Source organism: Halichoerus grypus, chromosome 3 (assembly GCF_964656455.1).
Source record: "Halichoerus grypus chromosome 3, mHalGry1.hap1.1, whole genome shotgun sequence".
Lineage (NCBI taxonomy): Eukaryota > Metazoa > Chordata > Mammalia > Carnivora > Phocidae > Halichoerus > Halichoerus grypus.
In genome coordinates, this window is record NC_135714.1 from 126,678,963 (window position 1) to 126,703,701 (window position 24,739).

Here is a 24,739-nt window from a genome sequence, read left to right on the forward strand (position 1 = left end):
ATTGGCATATGCTGCAGTCATTTGGAGAACTGATTCATCATGCACAAGTTTCTAAGTTTATTTACCTTGCTTCAAAGACAGAGAAGCCATAAAAATATAAGAAGATTAATATTAAGAGGTAGTAACTTATCCACCTATATTTAGCTTTGTGAGGCCTAGAAAAAGATATGCTGAATTGTGCCAAAATACATGTGCAATTAAAAATAGAGGACTGATCCAGTGAAATCTGCCTTCAAATCCTTCAGCAGGAATTGGTACAGACCCCCATTTCTCTGAACGCTAATTTTTGACCCTTCAGCAAGCCACTTGTTCTTTCTAGACTAATTTTTCTCATTTATGAGAGGTTGTACTAGGCTTTGGCTAAGGTTTTCATTTTAAACTTACTTTAATAGATGATCTAGGTATTAAATGGTAAAAATAATTTCAATTTATTGAACATATAATAAATATCAGATATTCTGCTGGACTCTGTGTACGTGTGTGTGTGTGTGTGTGCACGCGTGCACAGTATCTGTCATCTGTACTACAGCCAGGCAAAGTGAGCATCTCATTTTATATAAGGGGAAACTGAGGTTCAGTTCATTTGGTAATTAGCCTAGATTAGAACTCAGCCTTGTCTACCTCTACAGCCTACACTCCTTCTTCATCATATACATTCTGAAGATGTGTAGAGATGTTTGATTTTCAAGAAGCCAGTTTGAATATACAGTATAATTCACTCATTTATTCTACAAATATTTATTGAACTTTTATTATGTTCCAAGTACTGTGATAAGAACTGAGTTTACATTGATAAGCACAACCAACGAATGACTCCTACCCATGAGGACCTTCACTATCTTGTGGAAGAGTCTGTTACTTAACTATTCCAGCAAGGAGGAAAACATAAATGGTTGTTATTGATAGGTGTTAAGTCTCCAAATGCTTTAAGAAAAAGAAAAATAATAATTATAAAAAGTAAGAATATACTGTAGCCATTTCGATTTTTGCATTTTGTCTCTAAAGATAGCAAAGATATTTCTTTTTTGTTTTTTTAATTTTATTTATGTATTTACGTATTTATTTTTTTTCGAAGTTTTTATTTAAATTCCATTTAGTTAACATGTAGTATAATACAAGTTTCAAGAGTAGAATTTAGTGATTCATCACTTACATAAAACACCCAGTGCTTATCACAAGTGCTCTCCTTAATACCCATCACCCATTTAACCCATCCCTCTGCCCACCTCCTCTCCAGCAACCCTCAGTGTGTTCTCTATAGTTGAGTTTGTTTTATGGTTTGCCTCTCTCTTTTTCTCCCCCTATGTTAATCTGTTCTGTTTCTTAAATTCCACATATGAGTGAAATCATATGGTATTTTTCTTTCTCTGATTTATTTCACTTAGCATAATACACTCTAGGTCCATCCATGTTGTTGCAAATGGCAATATTTCATTCTTTCTTATGACTAATATTCATATGTATATATGAATATCTCACAACGTCTTTATCCATTCATCAGTTGATGGACATTTGGGCTTTTTCCATAATTTGGCTATTGTTGGTAGTGCTGTTATAAATATCAGGGTACATGTGTCCCTTCGAATCAGTATTTTTGTATCCTTTGGGTAAATACCTAGTAGTGCTCAAGCCTTTCGAAAGATAGTGATAAAGTCATCCCTCCCTATGTAAACGTATACACTGAATTCTTCTGAAGACTCACCATCAGTAGTTTCCCTTACTTCACTTCTCAAGAGACAGAGTCTCTGACTACATCTAGAATTAAAAATAATTAAGAATATTTCCACTTTTGCAAAAGAGCCACTTAAAAAATACAGATAGCATGAAAGTCATAGGCACACTATTTCTAGAAATTGACTTTTTTTGCTTAACATTTCTAACATTAATATTAATTAGCAGAGAATTAAACATCATCTCTGAGTGTTCATTTACTTTGGGAAATGTGAACTAATTAAGAGTAATGTATATGTATCTAATTAATTAAAACTTATGGTCCCTCCCCAATGCGTTTTCTTTCATTTCAAAATTAAGAGGATCTACTGTTCATGGTCTTAGGTACGGACTAATGAGATTTGTGGTATTTAATCTATTCTTGATCTCATCTCTCTGTCAACCTCTCTGCCTTACTCCTGCTAAATTTGGTTGTATCTTGAATCTAATAGTTGCTGCACTTTCTCCCCATTCATTACTAACCCCAGTCCAGTTTTGATGCACCTGTTCCTATGATAAATGAATCTCAAAGTGAAAGATAATCATATTCAATTTTCACTCTTCCTGAAAGTGAAAATCTTCCAGTCAAGTAGAGAACTTCATTGTGGAATTTTCAGTTTCCTTTAAACGGGGCTTAGTGTAACTAGACTCTCCTAAATGTGCCTGAGAAAGAGTGTCAATAGGAAAAGATCAAAATAAAGGCACTAATGAAGCCAAGAATAGTTGTCTATTGTTCTTGACTCTTAGATCATTTTTTAAAAATGAAATGCTGGACTGACAAAGATTCAAATGCTTGCCTTTCTTGACAAAGGCTAACTCAATGTGTTGACATAATTGTGCAAAAGTGCCTTACTAAAGTGCCAAATAAAACAAGACATAAGCTCCAGTAGATGTTGCACTGACAAATACAATTAAATAGTTCTTAAGATTTTGCAGATAATAAAAATTATTCCTAAGAGATTTAGAAATTCAAATCACCCAAGAGAAATCTTACCTTCCCTTCTCTTGATATTTTCACGTTTTAACTGTCTTTTGGACGTCATCTATTGTGGTATTATCAACGTTTCCATTATTTACCTAACTCTTATTGACATTTTTTTTCTTTAATACCCTGTTTTCCTTATAGCCTGAGGCCTGCAGGAATGGAAGGAAGCCTCACATTCAGACTTTGCTAAAGGGAAAGGTCATTTAAATAAAACTTTCAATAGCCCAAGTTCCTGACTCATAGGTTGGAGGTTATTCTGCCAACTTTCTCCAAGTATATGAAGTAACTTCAGAGCATAGAGACTATTGTCATTACATTAAAATAGATGACTCATGCTGTGTGTATTTCCAGGATGGAGAGTTAGTTCCTCCTGCATTTCTTTCCATGTAGCCAGAACAGAGGGTCCTCCTCCCAATCCTCCCTGACTTCAAAGGAAATATTATATTCCTGTTTCCTCCTTGTGTTGGAATAGGGGTGGAATTAGAGAATTTAGGCAGACAAGGTCTCTCCTTTCTAGAAATATCTATATGTAAGTAACATATACAGAAATTTATCTAGGTGTCTATACATAAAACATATAAGAAACTTATATGGAGAAATTTGTCTAGAAACATATATATATAGAGAGAGAAATTTTGAAAAAACTATGGCAGTAATCCAATTTAGTTTATATTGTAGAGGAAAGAATGCTGAACTCTGAGTTAGAAAACCTGCACAGTTACTAGTCATGGGCCTTCAAGCAACACATGAAACATCTCTAAACCCAGATTAGTTTACTCAATGGTACACAAATGATAATAACTCTTGTCTTACTTCCTAGGTTATTGTGAGCGTGAAATAAAGTAATATATGTGAAAGTGACTTAAAACCTGTAAAGCTCTATGCAACCACAGAGTGTTGTTATTGCATGACACCTTTTACTTGCCTGCAGTGGTCACCCACTTAGCTTATGGGTCCATGGACCTCATCTACAAAATTTATATTGGAGGCCAAAGAAAAATGGTTTGATCTATACAAATGCTTGTTTTATCTACAACATTTACAGCTTAAGGAGCAAAAAAAAAAAAAATGCATTTGTGTGAATAATTGTGCATAGAAAAACGTTTATAAATGAAGTAGAAGGAAAGGTTAGCATTGTGCCCTAGTCAAGGGAGTAATTACACATTTCAGGGTGAAAAGTGCAAGTTGCAGGAGATGCCTGTTCATTGGTGCCAAGACAGCTGTGTGTTTAATCTCAGTAGCCCAACCAACTGGTATCAGCTCTGTTATCACTCATCACCTGCTCCTACCTCTGCTGTTGTGTGAGAACCAGTGAGACTCCTGGCACATACTATAGCAAATTTTAGTTTGGATCTTCTCCGGTCAATATACTGGCAATCTGAAATGACCTCAGTTAAACTGAACACTAAGGCAGGGTAGTTTATCTGAACTGATTTGCATTCACCTCCTGAACATGAGGATTAGTACCTCTTTTCATGCCTATGTTAGCACATGCCATCCTTGATTCGCTATTAAATATACAGAGGTTCTATCCCCTCAAATCACCAGTGTTTTTTTTTTTTAAGATTTTATTTGATAGAGAGAGAGAGCGAGATAGAGCACAAGCAAGGGGAGCAGAAGGCAGAGGGAAAGGGAGAAGCAGGCTCCCCACTGAGCAGAGAGCCCTATGTGGGGCTCGATCTCAGGACCCTGGATCATGACCTGAGCCTAAGGCAGACACCTAACCGACTGAGCCACCCAGATGTCCCATAACCAGTGTTCTTGCAGTGTGCTCTGCTTTGGTCTGAGCCATTCACCTTAGCTTTCTTTTTTTCCTTCTTTGGCCAAAGACACCCAGGTGTGTTTTTTGGCACTTCTACATTTCTATAATTAGTCTGTGCAAGTGTGCATAACCTGCAGGCTACGCTCTTACCCCTGATGTTTCCCAGATACACCCAGACACCTACAAAGGTGAGTTACATGCTCTTCTTCAAGGCCGAGTTCAGAATGGCCAAGTGCCACTGTGCCTCCTACTTTCTCCTCTGCAAACATGGGTGCTGCTTGGCTCTGTATTGACATGCTGGTGTGAGTTTGCTAAACTTCTGTCCTTCTGGAGGTTGTGTTTTCTCAACCATGACTTCTGAGTCTTATGCTATGTGTATGTTTAGGGCTTGGAGTCAACAAGACTTGTTGGTATTTTTATAGTTTTCTGAAGTACTTCCTCCAAAATCCAGTTGCATATTAATATTATTCAGTCACTATGGATCCTAACTGGTGGCATTCTTTTTTTCTAAATATTCTGATATCTTTTTTTTTTTTAGGAAAGGAGATAGTTAAACATTTCTGCAATAGGTCAGTGTGCAGAGACCACTAGAATAAGTTTGTGACATTTTCCTGCCAAATAAGTACCAAGATGTGGCATATTGAAGTTTAATTCAGATTGAAGTTATTTTAAAATTAGCAGAACAGCAGCAAGTAATAAAATTATGGTAGCATTTTGGCACACGTTCTGGTATTCATATATTCACAAGTCCACCTTTGACTTGCTGAAATCGCAAATGGTTACTATATCTGTGATATATTAATCATATTTTTGTTTCCTAGAATCACAAATTCAGGTCCAATTACTCTTGGTTAAGTCTAACATCTTTCAGAGAAATAATTGATATTTTCAAAAATTCCCAGGTCAGAAATTTTGCATAACTTTTTAAAAATGAATCTCTATTTCATCTGTGATTAAAATGCAGTGGAAATTTTCAGAAAGGCCACATTCCAACTTAATGTTCATGGGTGGAATTCCTGGAATGCTGCTACATATCTTAAGAGGTATTTCTTAAAAACACGTTTAACATGTATATGTTTATAAGTACTAAGCTTAGTAGCAGTATTAGACATTAAGAGAAAAAAATATTAATAGCTGTGAAAAAAACTACCTTTATATAATATTTGTATTCTTGAAAATTTGCGTGTCCATATTTCTAGAATTGCAATATTTTTCCATTGACTTAATAGCAATTTCAGAAATATGTTTTCATATAGACTTATCTTTCAAGCACCATACAAGTAATTTTTCAGAATGTGGTAAGTCTCTTTTCTTCTTTGTGCATTTTCCTTGCAGAAGTCTTTGGTGAATATGAATTGCTTTTGTTGTAAGAAAATGAATTTTTAAAAAATTTTATAAATTTCAAATAATATCCAACACAAGATTAGCTAAACTTGTGTTATCTTCATACAGTGAATTAATATCCCATCACTAAAACTCATATTATAAAAGAATACTTGTGACATGAAAAAATAAATAATATATTACACAAAATAGCCTATTATAAAATAGTAAAAATTAAATTTTGGTAAGAAAACAGTGTGTGTATACATGGATAGAGAAAAATACACAATGGAATATTAACTGGTCGTCTCTCAGTGGTAAGAATGTGGACACTTTGGTTTGTTTTTAAACTTTTCTATATTTTTCAAAGTACTCTGAGAATTGTATATTATTTCATAAGCAGGAAATACATATATTTAAAAATAATAGAGTATGTAGTGCTTATATATATCTTTTAAAATTCTATATTTAGCAGGCATGACAAGGAGAGTGCAGGAGATCTAGATAGAGGGGCCAGAACAACAAAATTCACAGAAGTGTAACAGGACATTACATTTGATGAATGACAAGTAGATCTACAGAGCTGAAGAGGTAGACAGGGTCAGATTTTATAAGAGCTCACAAACTAAGCTAAGAAATTTAGATTCTATAAAGGGTGATCATACATATTGGTTTGCCTCAGAGAGTCTATTTTAGTCCTATTGTAGCAGCATAATTATTAATAGCATTCCCTATTATTATCAAAATTGTCTGGGTTTAGATGATAAATTATGTGGTCATCTTATACAGATACTAGGAAACCACTGAAACTTACTACTAGGAGCTTAACACAACCAGATTTACATTTTGGAAAGAGATCCTTGGTTGCATCGTGCAAAAATGAATTTTGGTGGGGGGCTAGGATATGCAGGAACATGGGCAGGGAGATCAACTAGGAGACTATTGCAAAGTTTATGGGAACTATGTCAGTGGCAATAGGGTTACTGTAGAGGAGACAGGAAGGAAATTTATATGGGAGAGCAGGTTTAAACATTCATATAAGAGACGGTTTAGATATTTTAAGCTAGAAATGTGTTTCTCTTGATTTCATTTGTGGGAAGTTCTAGACTAGCACTGTCCAATAGGGCTTTCTGTATTGATGAAATTTTTTTATATTTGTGCTGTCCAATATGCTGACTTAAAATTGAGTCGTAAATTATATTAAATTTTACTTAATTTAAATTTGAATTTAAATAGCTTCAAATATCAGGGCTTCTGTACTGGACAGAGTAGCTCTAGATTTTTGTCTGTGAATTGTGAGAGAGAGATCTGGCCTGTAGATGTAGCTTTGTGAGGGATCAGTTAGGTGCTAGCTGAGTAAATGCATTTGGTCATCAGTGCTTGTATATTGAGAAGAGAGGAGGGTACCATATTTCAGAGATTAGCAGAGGAAGAGGATTCTGCAAAGAAGACTAAGGATTAGTCAGAGGATTGGGAGAGACCCAGGAGCGAGAGTTGCTTTTGTAGTCAAAGAAATTGAGAGTGTCAAGAAGGGAGCGATTAATAGTAATCAAAGGCCTTATGCTGTAAGACATTCAAGTAAAATAGACACATTTTGGAAGGACTGAGGCTAGGAGATTATAGAGGTAGGGAGACATTTGGAGATTAGTAGAAGAGTCTAGGTCTCAAAGAGTTGAGCTGCTGTTGAAACTCCACTCTCAAAGGGAGGGATGAGGGAGAGGGTTCAGAAATAAAAGCAGTGGAATTTGATGACTGATTCAAGGTTCTGGGAGTCATGAGAGTGGGATTCAGAGTTGACCAAGAAAGACAGTGTTGGTGAAAGGCAATGCTGAGAGTGAAGTTACACAGCTTCTATAAAGGTTGAAACACAAAAATTCACTATGCCCCAATTCTTAAGGAGTCATAGAGCAGATTTCTTGATGCAGCTACTTTCATAAGCAATGATGGCTGTGCCAACAAGGAAGGAAACCTGTTTCATAAGTGAAGGAACTGCTTTTTTTTCTTCTTTGATGATATCAGACAAGAACCTGGAGGTTTGTTTATCGTTGCAGCAGGGCAACTGCAGCAAAGGCCCACAGATGAAAGAAAGGTGGAATCCAAGAAAGGAAGACAGAATCAAAACATCCTCTCAATAAAAAGAGTGATTATTGAAGAATAACTCAAAGTTTACTTTAGGAACATTAAGATGGGAAAGATGCAAATAGTTGTGTTCATCTGTAAGCTGCATTTGGGGAGACAACGTGATATAGTGGAATAAACAATTGAACTGGTAGACCATCCAGTAGACTTCAGTTCTAATGCTGGTTCCATTGTTAATTAACTATATGACCTTAGTGCATATACCATTTAACTCTTCTGGGTAACAGCTACTCATAAAAGTAGATTAGTGTGGAAGTTTATGTTTTTCAACTTTAAAATTCCATTAGTGTAAAGACCAAGGTAAAATTATATCTAATGTGCTATGATAAATCTGGATCCATGAAACTGTGCTAAATTTTGTTGACCTGTGTCACAAAATTTCAGTCACTGTTTCAGTGGATACATTTGAAATGGCTTTAATGGCTGTATTGGCCATCCATATGTAGGAAACCAATGCTAAAACAGATAATACAGGGATAAGCCGAGTTTTGCAAAGTTCAAAAATTATAAAATACATAAAGAGTTATTTTCAAATTACAAAAAAACAAATAATGAGGTTGTGTCTAAGATGAGAACCTGTACAACAAGTTTCAGTTCAAAGAAACTGTTGAAGCCTTCTTAATGGTGCCTGGAGGGGTAGACAGCATGGTGGGTTAAAGAATGCAATACTTTTAATCTTTGGTTTCAATACTTACTCAATTCAAAAAAAGAAAGAAGGAATGAAACAAGGAAGAAAGGAATGGAAGGAAGGAAGGAAGGAGAAGAAGAAGAAGAAGAAAGAAAGAAAGAGAAAGAAAGAAAGAAAAAAAGAAAGAAAGAAACAAAGAAAGAAAAAAGAAAGAAAGAAAAGGGAGAGAAAGAAAATGGAGAGAAAGAAGGAGAGAAAGAGAGAGAAGGAGAGAGAAAGTGAGGGAGGACAGGGAAAAAAAAGAGAAAATGCAATCTGTTGTTTATTGTTGCAAGAAAAGTTTGGTGTGGTAGAACATAACTACAGTTTCAATCCTAATCTTCCAGTAACTGTGTGTCCTTTGGCAAGTAATTACCCATCTCTGGGCCCCCATTTCTTCATCAGTAAAATAAGGGGTTTGGGCCAGAACATTTTGAAAGTACCCTCTAACTCTATGGTGTTACAACATTGACAATGTAACTCCCATGGCCCTGGATTGTGGGGTTTGTGTTACTCAGAAAGGAGTAAAGCATAGTATTGGGGAAAAGTTATCTATTCATTATTTCACTTTAATGCATATATTCAGTTTTAGGAAACTGTTTTCAGCAGACTAAAGTGAGAAAATTAAAAGCAGTCTTACCGGTTAATGATCCCTACTGTTGCACCTGTGATGGAGGGAGTGCCTGGAATCACTAAACCTGCCCAGGAGTGGAGTCCTGAGGATTCACCTCTTCTGTTCTCTCTGCCAGCCCCCTTCCAACATCAGTCCTAGGAAGATGTACTCATCTCTACTGCAGAAGACAAAGGCAAGCCTCTGTGCTAGAGAAAGAATGTGGAGGAGAGCTAACAAATACCCTGGGATACTGGACCTGTGGAAATTCATGTATTTTCTGCAACTAATAAGTGTTTAATGAAGATTTGTTATAAATTGTTAGCTTCTCTGCACTCATGTACTTTGATTACTCCCTTGAATTGCTGAGGTACTCTGCAAAGACATGAGAAATATCTTTGTTGGAGAGATGGCTTGCCCTGGTTTTCATGTGCCAAGCTCCTTCCTTGTACCAAAACAAAACAAAAAAAGATTTTCTTTGAAGTTTTTGTAAGTTTCCAAGGCGTAGAATTTTTATCCCCCCTGAAAGTTAAGGGTCTTCTTCTAAAAATCTTTCTGGAGCAGGGTTGGGCAATACATTCACTGTCAGAATCTTTAGACTTGAAGTGCTAGCTAAGATTCTGGAATTAGAAGGGTCTTACATGTTTAAGATTTCCAGAAATCACTTAAGTTTGGGCTGTCCTTAAAGACAGGGTGAGGGTAACAGAGTTCACTCTGCTTAGATTCCCAGCATGCACATTACTTCTCTGTTTCATGTAAACAGCTAAAATGACAGAGTGTGATGACTCCTCTCAGGATTGCTGTATTTTTTTCTTTTATTATAGAGATTGGCAAAACACTTTAAGTGATACAAAGGGACAGAAGAAAAGCAGTGCTTTTTAAAAATATTAAGCTTTGTGGGACTTTAAATATCAGATTTCACAAAAAAAGGGTTGTTATTTTGGTTATAATATTCTTGACCTTTGGGTGTTAGACCTGGCTCACTTTCAACTGCTTTTTATCCTTTTTGTATCTCAACCGGTGATCACGGTATAGAACTTAGCTTTTTTTTTTTTTTTTTCATGGAAACATTTTTAAATCTTGACTACTGGGCATTATAGCTATTCAGTATGGGCATTTCTTAGAAATCAGTGAAATGATGCATTATCCACATTTCTAATTGCTAACATTTACTACTTTACTGTTTTCTCAGATGTCATTCAAAAGCAAATGACCTTAGTCCTTATTCTCTAAGACCACTGTTCATATTGGGCTTGGCCTACCAACTCTTTGCTCTTGAAATTCTCCTTCTTTGACATGTCCAATATCAGCACTCAGGTTCTTCCCCTTACTTTTCATTTCCTAATTAATTTTTGTTGTAAGTTTCCACTTTACCTCTTCTTTGAACTTGGCACTTTTCTCTCTCCACGTTCTTCTGGAATATGAGCTCTTTCTTATGGCTTCATCTACTATTTCTAGTTTGTTAATTCAAAATCTAAATCTCTTGCTTTGATTTGGTATCAGAGTTGCACTCTTGAGTCTCCAGGTGCTTCTTAGATGTTTACAACTTGTGTAATTAGTGCTAGGTGAGGTGAAAGTTAATTGTGTTTCCTGTGAATAAATTGCATTGAAAAATTGCTAGTAGCTTTTAACTGTGGAGGCAGATATTCACTTTGGGGCAGATCTTTGCTTTCTTAAGTTACACAAATATAAGGCTAATATTTAATCTTGGGCCGGCCCTGAAGTTACCCATTTCAGAGATGTCTAGTGTTCTTTTTTTTTTTTAATTTTTATTTATTTGTCAGAGAGAGAGAGAGTTCACAAACAGGGGCTGCAGCAGGCATAGGGAGAAGCAGGCTCCCTGCTGAGCAAGGAGCCAGATGTGGGACTCGATCCCAGGACCCTGGGGTCATGGCCTGAGCCAAAGGCAGATGCTTAACCGACTGAGCAACCCAGGTGTCTCAGAGATGTCTAGTGTTCTGTTTAAGAAGATAAAAATATTTTCTTGCATCAATATGGATACTACAGACAAAATTTCATGACAATATATTTGAAAATTCAGAATAAATAAGCACCTTTTATTTTAAGTTCAAAAGTATATCTTTTTAAAAATTAATTAATTTATTTTTATTATGTTCAGTTAGCCAGTGTATAGTACATAATTAGTTTTTGATGTAGTGTGCAATGATTCATTAGTTAAGTATAACACCCAATGCTCATCACAACATGTGCCTTCCCCTTCCCCCACCCTCCTCCCCTCTGAAACCCTCAGATTGTTTCCTGGGGTCCATAGTCTCTCATGGGTCATCTCCTTCTCTGATTTCTCCCCCTTTGGATTTCCCTCCCTTCCCCTATGGTCCTCTGTGCTATTGCTTATGTTCCATATATGAGTGAAACCATATGATAATTGTCTTTCTCTGCTTGACTTACTTCACTTAACATAATCCCCTCCAGTTCCATCCATGTCGATGCAAATGATGGGTATTCATAATTTCTGATGGCTGAATAATAATAGACTAATGGAACAGAATAGAGACTCCAGAAATGGACCCTCAACTCTATGGTCAACTAATCTTTGACAAATCAGGAAAAAATATCCAATGGATAAAAGACAGTCTCTTCAATAAGTGGTGCTGGGAAAACTGGACAGCTACATATACAAGAATGAAACTGGACCATTCCCTTACACCATACACAAAGATAAACTCAAAGTGGATGAAAGACCTCAATGTGAGACAAGGAATCCATCAAAATCCTAGAGGAGAACATAGGTCAACATTGGCCACAGTAACTTCTTTCAAGATACATCTCCAAATACAAGTGAAACAAAAGCAAAAATGAACTTTTGGGACTTCATCAAGATAAAAAGCTTCTGCACAGCAAAGGAAACAGTCAACAAAACTAAGAGACAGCCCACGGAATGGAAGAAGATATTTGCAAATGACATTACAAATAAAGGGCTGATATCCAAGATCTATAAAGAACTTCTCAAACTTAACACTCAAAAAACTAATAACCCAGTCAAAAAATGGGCAGAAGACATGAACAGACACTTCTCCAAAGAAGACATACAAATGGCTAACAGACACATGAAAAAATAAGCACCTTTAAAACTATAACTTATTGGGGCATGTGGATGGCTCAGTCGATTAAGTGTCTGCCTTCGTCCCAGGTCCTGATCTCAGGGTCCTTGGATTGAGCCCTGCTTGGGGCTCTCTGCCCAGTGGGGAGCCTGCTTCTCCCTCTCCCTCTGCTGCTCCTCCTGCTTTGTGCTCTCTTTCTCTCTCTGTCAAATAAATAAATAAAATCTTTAAAAAACCCCAAAAAACTATAACTTCTTGGGGCACCTGAGGGGCTCAGTCAGTTAAGCATCTGTCTTTAGCTCAGGTTATGGCCCAGGGTCCTGGGATCAGGCCCCACGTTCAGCTCCCAACTCAGCGGGGAGTCTGCTTCTCCCTCTGCCCCTTTCCCTGCTCATGCTCTCTCTCTCTCTCAAATAAATAAATAAAATCTTTAACAAAAACCCCCAAACCCTCCTATAACTTATTAAAACCAATGCAAGAAAACAAGATGAATAATTCTATTTAGGAAATGAAATCCTTTTTAAAAAGTCTTCTCAGAAAGAAATATCCAGACCCAGCAAATGCTCCAGATATTTAAGGAAGAGATATTGCCAATGACAAATTATCAGGTGATTACAAAAAGAGGATCAATAGGTCAACGTCACTCATAAACATAAAAGCAAAATTCCCAAACACAGTATTAGCAAAGAGAATCCCACAATATGTTAAAAGGATGGTATGTCACCAGTGTTGCAGATGTGGCCTGTGGGAGGGTCAATGTTACCTTTCAGCATATTCATTTCTTGCCTGAGGGCTTTCTCTGGACCACATGCACGGAGGCCACAGATACCAGAGAATTAACACTTTCCAGAAGCAGTTTTCAACAAATGATTGATTGATGGGTAAGGGTGGGGTTATAAGTATTCCAATTCCCTCATCTCTCAGGTAGGATAACTCTGACATATGTGCCTATGCCATTTCCCAGAGTTTCTTGGTAGGCTTCAGCTCCAGTCACCGACCATGGCCACTGGCTTGATAATTCACCCTTTCTGGCTTCCTTTTCTTCCTTGTCTCACTTCTCCACTCCCTTATCAGAGTTTTCTTCAACTCTTCAATAAACTACTTGCAACCAAATCTTTGTCTCTGGGCCAGCTCTGTGTGTGTATGTGTCTGTGTCTGTGTGTTTGGGGGTGGGAGTGTGGGTGAGGGAGGGAAATCAAGCTAAGAAAATAACCAAGTTGGATTATTCCAGGAAGGAGGAATGGAAAATGTTTTTGACATTCAAAAATCAGTCAATTTAATCCATCACATTTACAGAATAAAGGAGAAAAAAAGGCCATAGGTTTATCTCAATAGATGCAGTAAAAGTATTTTCTAAATGTCAATACTTGTTTATGGTAAAAATTCCTACCATAATAGGGAATTCTTCAATCTGAAAAATAATGGGTACAGAAAAAGGAATTCCTCAATCTGAAAAATATGTATGTACAAAAAAATCCTACAGGAAACATAATACTTAGTTATGAAATATTTAAATTTATATCCTTAAGATAAGAGACAAAGATATTTGCTACCACTACTTCTATTTAACATTGCACCAGAGGTCCTAGACAGTGAAACAAGGCAAGCAAAAAATCATACACCCTGGGAAAAAAGAAACAAACTGTCATTATTCATAAACAAAATAATTATTGGTATAGAAAATTTAAAAGAATGTGCACATAAATTATTGGAATTAATAAATGAATTTAGTGAAATAACTGGACATAATAGGGTTAATATAAAATAAATTTTATTTCTATATACTAGAAACTAATAATTAGAAAATGGTGTAACTGGGTGATGGGCATTCAAGAGGGCACGTGATATGATGAGCACGGGGTGTTATACTCAACTAATGAATCGTTGAACATTATATCAAAAACCAACGATGTACTATACCTTGGCTAATTTAATTTAAATAAAAAAATAATAATAATTAGAAAATAAAATTTAGGGGTGCCTGGCTGGCACAGTTAGTAGAGCATGTGGCTCTTGATCTCTGAGTTGTGAGTTCCAGCCCCACATTGGGGATAGAGATTGCTTAATTAAATAAACTTTAAAAAAAAAAAAAAGAAAAGAAAATTAAAAAAAAACACACAACAATGCTATGGACAATAACATCAAAAGCAACAAATACCCAGGAATAAATCTAACCAAAGATGAAAAAAAATCTCCACACAAAACTATAAAACATCACTGAGATGAGTTAAATAGCTAAATAAATGGAGAGATTTTGTATATTCATTAATTGAAAGACTCAATATTGTAAAGATATCATTTCTTTCCAAAATTGTCTGTAGCTATAATGCAAGTACAATGTAATTTCAATCAAAAAGTTAAAAAAAAGGTTTTTTGTTTGTCCTGGAAACTCTGACAAGGTGATTTTCTATTTATGTGGGAATATGGTCAAGAATAGCCAGGATAATCTGAAAAGAAGTATGGAGGCCTTACATGAGGTATTAAGACTTACTATAAAGCCACAGTAATTAAAATAGTGAGATATTTTGGCTATTGTGGACATTGCTGCTATGAACACCGGGGTGCATGTGTCCCTTCGGATCACTACATTTGTATCTTTGGGATAAATACCCAGTAGTGCAATTGCTGGGTCGTAGGGTAGCTCTATTTTCAACTTTTTGAGGAACCTCCATACTGTTTTCTAGAGTGGCTGCACCAGCTTGCATTCCCACCAACAGTGTAGGAGGGTTCCCCTTTCTCCACCACCTTACCAACATTTGTTGTTTCCCATCTTGTTAACGTTAGCCATTCTGACTGGTGTAAGGTGATATCTCATTGTGGTTTTGATTTGTATTTCCCTGACGCCAAGTGATGTGGAGCATTTTTTTCATGTGTTGGCCATTTATATGTCTTCTTTGGAAAAATGTCTGTTCATGTCTTCTGCCCACTTCTTGACTGGATTATTTGTTTTTTGGGTGTTGAGTTTGATAAGTTCTTTATAGATCTTGGATACTAGCCCTTTATCGGATAAGTCATTTGCAAATATCTTCTCCCATTCTGTTGGTTGACTTTTAGTTTTGTTGACTGTTTCCTTTGCTGTGCAGAAGTTTTTATCTTGATGAAGTCTCAATAGTTCATTTTTGGTTTTGTTTCCCTTGCCTGTAGAGACATGTCTAGCAAGAAGTTGCTGTGGCTGAGGTCGAAGAGGTTACTGCCTGTGTTGTCTATAGCCAAACTGTGGAAAGAGCTGAGATGCCCACTGACAGATGAATGGATAAAGAAGATGTGGTATGTACATATACAATGGAATATTATTCAGCCATCAGAAAGGATGAATATTTACCATTTGCATTAACCTGGACGGAACTGGAGGGTATCATGCTGAATGAAATAAGTCAATCAGAGAAAGACAATTATCGTATAGTTTCATTCATATGTGGAATATGGGAAACAGCACAGAGGATCATAGGGGAAGGGAGGGAAACTGAATGGGAAGTCATCAAAGAGGGAGAAAAACCATGAGAGACTCTTAACTATAGGAAACAAACTGAGGGGTGCTAGAGGGGAGGTGGGTGGGGGGACGGGGTAATTGGATGATGGGCATTAAGGAGGGAATATGATGTTATGAACACTGGGTGTTACACACAACTGATAAATTGCTGAACACTAAAAAAACAAAACAAAACAAAACAAAAAGAATAAAACAGCGAGATACTGATGCCAGGATACATACCAGGTGAAGAATAGAATAAAGAGTCCAAAACTTACCACAAATATATGATAATTTATATTAAATCTGCTCCTAGGGCAGCAGGAGTGGCAGAGATGGGAAGAAAAGCCTTTTTAACATATGGCACAAGATAGATTGGGTATCCAAATGGAAAAAAGGTAAATATTTATCTTTACCTAAGTAGTACTGATGCAAGAAAAGGAAGTATGAATAGTTCTAGTCAAGAAATGGAATCTCTGGGGCACCTGGGTGGCTTAGTCTTTAAGTGTCTGCCTTCGGCTCAGGTCATGATCCTGGGGTCCTGGGTTGGAGCCCCGCATCCGGCTCCCTGCTCAGCGGGAAACCTGCTTCTCCCTCTCCCACTCCCCCTGCTTGTGTTCCCTCTCTCACTGTGTCTCTGTCAAATAAATAAATAAAATCTTTAAAAAATAAAGAAATGGAATCTCTGGGGCACCTGGGTGGCTCAGTCGTTAAGCGTCTGCCTTCGGCCCAGGTCATGATCCCAGGGTCCTGGGATCGAGCCCTGCATCGGGCTCCCTGCTTAGCGGGAAACCTGCTTCTCCCTCTCCCACTCTCCCTGCTTGTGTTCCCTCTCTCACTGTGTCTCTCTCTGTCAAATAAATAAATAAAATCTTAAAAAAAAAAAAAGAAATGGAATCTCTAATTTAAGACCTTTCTGGAAAGAAATATCCAGGCCCAGTGAATGCTCCAGATATTTAAGGAAGAAATATACCAATAGCCAATTATCAGGCCATTACAAAATAAAGATCAACAAGCTAATCTCAGTATGAATGTAAAGGCAAAAGTCCTAAACACAATATTAGCCATGAAAATGCCACAATTATGTTAACTATAGAAAGCATAACACCATACAAAAAATAAATTAATTCCAAATAGACTGTAGACCTAAATGAGAGAGGTAATCTGATAAAGCTTCTAGAAAATAACACAGAGCATATTTTAATGACTAAGATATTCTTAAATAGGCAAAGATCCCCCCAGCTTAATTGAGATATAATTGGCATATGACAGTGTATAAGTTTAAGGTATTGATTTGATACACTTATATATTGAGACATGATTACCACTGTAGTATTAGCTAACACCTTTATCACTTTCATGATTATCATTTTTTTTTTGTGGTAACAATGTTGAAGATTTACTCTTAGTAACTTTCAAGTATATAATACAATATTATTAACTATAATCACCATTCTGTACATTCCATCCTCAGAACTTATTCATCTCAAAACTGGAAGTTTGTACCCTTTGACCAACATCTTCGCATTTCCACCCCCACCACCCAGCCTCTGGAAATCACCATTCTACTCTCTGTTTCTATGAGTTTCTGTTTATGGATAGCTTATATAATTGTTTTTCTTTATGGAGGGGAACAAAGGCCAGCATTTCCTATGTTGCCATTTTTGTAAAGATTTCTTAAATAGGTTGTAAAAAGCCCGAACCAAAAAAGAAAAGCTTGCTAAATTAAATTATATTTAAATTAAGACTTTTATTCACTGAAAGATATCCTTAAGAGAGTGAAGAATTGTTGTTAAATTATGGACTTTAACATAAAAGTCATAAAGAATGCTATAGAAAACATTCATGATCTCATGGCTTAAGAATAAAGCCTTTATATGATATATATTACACATATAGTTGCTATCTCTGTGTCTCCTATTTACCAATCCCCACTGTAATTACTCTCCCTCTCTTCCCATCCCCTGGGGTTAACCACTTTTCAGAATGTTGTGTTTCTCTTTTCCCTGCAGGTCTTTTATAGTTTTATAAGACATGTACACCCAAATAATATATAATACTTTATTAGTCAGGGTCCCAGCAGAAAAGTGATGGCACACTCAAATGGGTAAATAGAAGAAAGTTTATAAAGACACTTCTTGGCAGAGGTGTGATAGACTGCAGGAAACCTAAGTAGTACTCTGGGACTAGTGGCTTTGGCGTTCCACTCTTATCCCTGCATTTCGAAGCTAAGAAAAGTTATCAAAGAAAGGATATGGGGAGAATAAGGCTACCTGACCAGAACCGAACCCTTTGATCAAGGTAGGCTTCAGTTCATGAGACCTTGCATGGAGGGAGCCAAGAGAATGGACTTCTCTGATCTCACACTCCTGCCTCATGAAGCTCCTCAGTGAACCCAACTGAAATCCAGAAGGTGGGGGGTGGTGGGGGTGGGCAATGATGCAGAGGGCAAAAGTCAGCCTCCCAGGGCACAAAGAAGTGTAGAGAAAGGAGTAGAATGCAGCTGGGCACAGATGAATGTACCCTCCTGTCAAATATGAATTAGCACCTTTTGCATATTACACTATAATAGTAAATTTATCATGTTCTCTATGTATCCTTTTGCCATTTGCTTTTCGTCCTTGTTTTCTAAAACTTGATCTGAACTTGTATTTTTACTAATATATATATATTTCTTTCTAGACAAATATTGATTCAAGAAGCATATTTTGCTTTCACCAGTTTGATCTCTGTTAAGGTTTGTAGTTGCAAACAAGAGAATCCACCTGCACTATTTTAAGCAGAATAAAATTTATAAAAGGATACATTTTACACCCTAGAGTCTCTGTAATGGCCAGAGAGTCAAGCTTGACGGCCTTGTGCTCATAGTCTCCAAGATGCAGTATTTCGCCACCCCACTGGGCAACTTGCTATGGGCTCCGAATGCTGCAGGAGACACTATTGTGCCAGCATCAATTCAATCCTGTGGGCTTTCATTCACTCCACCCTCTTCCAAACTCATGTCTCATATGAGGTGCACTGGAGACGCCTAGGTCATGAGCCCATACTCTAGCTTCAAGGGAAGTTGGGAAAACAATTTTCTAGGTTCTACGTTGGGGAGCTGAAGACCTTCTTGTCTTTAAATTCCTTTAGTGCTAATTAGTGGTACCATTCAATTAACCATTGATTTTGCCTTTTTAATGATATTTGTGATTTTGCTAAAATAGTATGAAATGTCATTTTATTGTTGGCCATGCATCTCATTATTTAACTTTTTCTCTTCATTAAAATTTTAGGATCTTTGGGGGAAGATGATAATCTTTTCATTTTCACAGGACTAGTATATTACTGTGAACATAGGAAGTGTGTAAAATAAAAGCTTGTTTTATGATTGTTCCATGGTTTGAGTCTTGAGGGACTAGAGATCATGGTCAAGTAATTTTTTAAAAAACATATTCATGTGCATTCTACTGTCCAGACCATGATACAACTCAATTCACACAATTCCTATTCTTAGTTATCCAGGAGTATACTAGTTGTTTATTAACACATTTTTTAGTTTTCTTTCCCTTCCACTATAAATTTGTCTTAGACTGAATAGAGGGCAAAAGCTGGGAAATAACATGGTATTTATAAAAGTCCAAAGGGAGATGAAACTTGGGTAATAAAATGTTTAACCTTTTAGGAGTATAACCAAGACCTTTTGGGTGGGGGGAGAATTTTTACTGAGTAAGAAACAAGAAGTTGGGTATAGGTAGGATTTGTCAAAGAACTTTTAAAGTAGGAATATGTCAGTAGCTCTTTTGGGGATTCCTAAAATATGGTCTTGGGAATAAATAACCAATTGGCCAACAAATTTCTAAGATGCTTGAAACCATAGGGTCCAGAAAGAAGGTAAGTGAATGCTAGACTTGTGTTTATATTTACTACTCACTTGTTATGTGTCTTATCTCCATCTGATGTGGGTGTGTTGATGAATATTGGTGTTTGAAAAACATGGAGGGAAGGTGAGGCAGCATGGCAAGCCCCATACAAGACTCCATGATGAATCCATGTCATGAACCCATATTTACACACCTAGAATACAGTTGAGGCACTCTGGAAAAATGCTAATAAAATATATGGAAATCTTGGCAGAATAAATATATGACCACAAACTTCGTATAAGTCTGGGAAGATCAAAATCATATCCCAGCTTGAAAAGAGAAAACAGTGGTAGCCAATTATTTATTTTGATTAGCAAAGGATATCTAAAAGCTGTCATGATCTTTGTTACCTAGGCTGTATGGAGATCCATGAGATCCAGGAAGCAGGAGTGGAAAGGGGAATCAATCGGAAGTCCAGTGTCCTCCAAGGTTTACTGGCATTTAAGGGGTATGCGTGTGTGTACATATATACATATGTATATATGAATATACATATATATTCAGACTCTAGCACAGAATGGAGTTTTCTGACCTGTCTTATAAGCATGTATTAAGCACTTATTAGGCGTTAAAGAGTTGTCTAAATGATACTAAAGAAGAGAGGTTATCTCTGCTCTGTGGTGGGAAGAACAATGTGCATTACTGTGATAAAACTCTGTTGTGGAAGTGACTCTGTTTATTGCTTTATTCTCAGCACTGAAAACAGCCTGGTGCTTCAATAAATAAGCACTAAGTAAATGAATAAATTATTTCTTGAATTGGTTCATCAGTTCCTCTGATGTGAGTGATGTTTAACTTTAAGTAGGCAAGTCAGACAGGGAAGACCTAAACTTAACTAGTCTATGTCATTTTGACGGAAGCATGAGGCTTTGAGACTGGGCAGGTGTGAAGAATGTATGACAATAGGAGACTCACATAGATGCTGTTTGCCAAGCTGGAGGGTGGCAAGCAAACACAGAGTGAGTGGAAGAAAAGCTGTAAAGATCCCACGAACTAAAACTTCATATGACTCAGTGTAATCCTGGAATTCCAAGTGATAATAGGCAGAGCATCTTTATTTGCACCAGTTAGAAGTCTAGCTATATATGAAAAATGGTAACTGGCAGAGGAAGACTTTAAATTGTGGAGTCACAAATAGCTGTGGGCTCTGCAAATAGGGTTACAGCTGCCATCCATAGAATAGCTTTTATGTGTGTACAGTGTGGAAAGAACAGTTGGTCAGGCAAAGGTTTTTTCAGCCACACCTGTTCACTCAGATAGAAATTGTCAGCACTGGTATCTCTAAATATAAAGATAAATATATATTTTATATATCGATAACTATATACACATCTGCAAACTAAGTGGAAATTAGATTGGCTGATTTTGCTCTTTGCTCTTTTAAAAGAAGAATGCAATCCATTTTAGATGCTGAGTTGAACCTGATAAATCTAACATCATGTAGAGGGATCTCTTAGTTGAGATGATTCTTTCAGAGTCATTAGTGTGGTTTCATTTATGAATGGTTCACAAGTAGAACCTTGTTATGAGTGACTCATTAATTATATCGAGTCAGATATATCATGCATCAAATCACTTCTCCTGAAGTACAACTACATATAATAAAGCCTGAAACAATGCAATTGGCCTATTAACCATTCACTTACTCATTTAACAATTACATACCAAGTAACTCCTAAACTGGAAGAATTATGGGTGATATAAAGATGAATAATTCATAAACCTTGTCCATAATTATCCTAAGAAAACTAGGTTTATCTTGTGAGGTGGGTACTTTAAAATAATTCTTTCAATGTTTTGTGGCAATATTAATACCTGTTATGAAATCTTTCCATCTGGGATTTCTTGAGAAATGTCCATGGTGTCCTTCTCAAAGTAGTTTTTTAGAACATCTATTGAATTGTAAACAAAAATAAAATAAAAGGTAAGTAGCTAAATATCAATGTGCTATTTGGATAAAAACCTGATTGTATGTCTTCATTACAATTATAAAGTTTAAAAACGTATAGCTACAGGGTAAAAACTTGTGAGAGCGCTTGTCTCTCAACTCAGACTAATCCAGGCTATTAACTATGATTAAAATTCAAGATACTTAATTGTCATGATTTAGAATAAGTCTATGCACTCTATAACATGCTTAAGTGGAATATGTTTTTCTGGTTAAAGTCATAGAGGATGTAATGTTTGCCTGCTGTGAGATTCTCTTCCTATATCAGAGATTATAATTTACAAATTATTTAAAACAAATTAAATGATTTCTTATTCATCTCTAAAAGGTGGTAATGTCAGGTATCCATTGCTGCATGACAGGTCATCCCAAAACTTTGTGACTGAAAGAATAATCATTTTATTTGCTCACAGTTTCCCAGGTCAGCTGGGAGGTTCTTCAGTTCTGAGCCAGCTTTGTTCATCTCTATAGGCAGTGGGCAGCTCATCTGAAGGGGGATGGTCTGGGATCATTTCACTTGCATGTTATGAGCTGGAAGGTCGGATAGTCTAGAGCCTTTCAGCTGAGATGGCTCATTTTTGTCTACATGGTCTCTCATTTTCCAGTAGGCTAACCTGGGCTTCTTCTTTTTTTTCTTTTAATTTTATTTTATTATGTTAATCACCATACATTACATCATTAGTTTTTGATGTAGTGTTCCACTACTCATTGTTTGTGTATAACACCCAGTGCTCCATTCAATATGTGCCCTCTTTAATACCCATCACCAGGCTAATCCATCCCCCCACCTCCGTCCCCTCTAGAACCCTCAGTTTGTTTCTCAGAGTCCATAGTGTCTCATGGTTCCTCTCCCCCTCCGATTGCCCCCCCTTCATTTTTCCCTTCCTACTATCTTCTTCTTCTTCTTCTTTTTTTTTTAACATATAATGTATTATTTGTTTCAGAGGTACAGGTCTGTGATTCATCAGTCTTACATAATTCACAGTGCTCACTATGGCACATACCCTCCCCAATGTGTATCACCCAGCCACCCCATCCCTCCCACACCCCACCACTCCAGCAACCCTCAGTTTGTTTTGTGAGATTAAGAATTCCTCATATCAGTGAGATCATATGATACATGTTTTTCTCTGATTGACTTATTTCACTTATCATTAATACCCTCTAGTTCCACCCATGTAATTGCAAAGGGCAAGATTTCATTTTTTTGATGGCTGCATAATATTCCATTGTATATATATACCACATCTTCTTTAGCCATTCATCTGTTGATGGACATCTAGGCTCTTTCCATAGTTTGGCTATTGTGGACATTGCTGCTATAAACATTGGGGTGCACGTACCCCTTTGGATCACTACATTTATATCTTTGGGGTAAATACCCAGTAGTGCAATTGCTGGGTCATACGGTAGATCTATTTTCAACTTTTTGAGGAATCTCCATACTGTTTTCCAGAATGGCTGCATCAGCTTGCATTCCCACCAACAGTGTAGGAGGGTTCTCCTTTCTCCACATCCTCCTCAACATCTGTTGTTTCCCGACTTGTTAATTTTAGCCATTCTGACTGTGTAAGGTGGTATCTCATTGAGGTTTTGATTTGGATTTCCCTGATGCCAAGCGATGTTGAGCACTTTTTCATATGTCTGTTGGCCATTTGGATGTCTTCTTTGGAAAAATATCTGTTCATGTCTTCTGCCCATTTCTTGATTGGATTATTTGTTCTTTGGGTGTTGAGTTTGGTAAATTCTTTCTAGATTTTGGATACTAGCCCTTTATCTGATATGTCATTTGTAAATATCTTCTCCCATTCTGTCAGTTGTCTTTTGGTTTTGTTGACTGTTTCCTTTGCTGTGCAAAAGCTTTTTATCTTGATGAAGTCCCAATAGTTCATTTTTGCCCTTGCTTCCCTTGCCTTTGGTGATGTTTCTAGGAAGAAGTTGCTGTGGCTGAGGTAAAAGAGGTTGCTGCCTGTGTTCTTCTCTAGAATTTTGATGGATTCCTGTCTCACATTGAGGTCTTTCAACCATTTTGAGTCTATTTTTGTGTGTGGTATAAGGAAATGGTCCAGTTTCATCTTTCTGCATGTGGCTGACCAATTTTCCCAACACCGTTTGTTGAAGAGACTGTCTTTTTCCATTGGACATTCTTTCCTGCTTTGTCAAAGATTAGTTGACCACAGAGTTGAGGGTCCATTTCTGGGCTCTCTATTCTGTTCCATTGATCTATGTGTCTGTTTTTGTGCCAGTACCATACTGTCTTGATGATGACAGCTTTGTAACAGAGCTTGAAGTCCGGAATTGTGATGCCACCAGCTTTGCTTTTCTTTTTCAACATTGCTCTGGCTACTTGGGGGTCTTTTCTTGTTCCATACAAATTTTAGGATTATTTGTTCCATTCCTTTGAAAAAAGTTGATGGTATTTTGATAGGGATTGCATTAAATGTGTAGATTGTTCTAGATAGCATTGACATCTTCACAATATTTGTTCTTCCAATCCATGAGCATGGAATGTTTTTCCATTTCTTGTGTCTTCCTCAGTTTCTTTCATGAGTATTTTATAATTTTCTGAGTACAGATTCTTTGCCTCTTTGCTTAGATTTATTCCTAGGTATCTTACGGTTTTGGGTGCAATTGTAAATGGGATCGACTCCTTAATTTCTCTTTCTTCTGTCTTGTTGTTGGTGTATAGGAATGCCACTGATTTCTGTGCATTCATTTTATATCTTGCCACTTTACTGAATTCCTGTATGAGTTCTAGCAGTTTTGGGGTGGAGTCTTTTGGGTTTTCCACATAAAGTATCATATCATCTGCAAAGAGTGAGAGTTTGACTTCTTCTTTGTTGATTCGGATGCCTTTTATTTCTTTTTGTTGTCTGATTGCTGTGGCTAGGACTTCTAGTACTATGTTGAATAGCAGTGGTGATAGTGGACATCCCTGCCGTGTTCCTGACCTTAGGGGGAAAGCTCTCAGTTTTTCCCCATTGAGAATGATATTCGCTGTGGGTTTTTCACAGATGGCTTTTATGATACTGAGGTATGTACCCTCTATCCCTACACTCTGAAGAGTTTTGATCAAGAAAGGATGCTGTACTTTGTCAAATGCTTTTTCTGCATCTATTGAGAGGATCATATGGTTCTTGTTCTTTCTTTTATTAATGT

At 36.8% G+C, this 24,739-nt stretch overlaps 1 long non-coding RNA gene across 1 annotated transcript in view; it reads left to right on the plus strand.

Moving 5' to 3' along the window:
* The window catches only part of LOC118551384 (uncharacterized), a 149,040-nt gene that overhangs the window by 52,512 nt on the left and 71,789 nt on the right, over positions 1-24,739 (plus strand). The window contains exons 3-4 of the long non-coding RNA XR_013446510.1: positions 15,403-15,525; positions 16,044-16,125. This is a non-coding gene — a long non-coding RNA (uncharacterized LOC118551384). The remainder of the gene's footprint in view (positions 1-15,402; positions 15,526-16,043; positions 16,126-24,739) is intronic.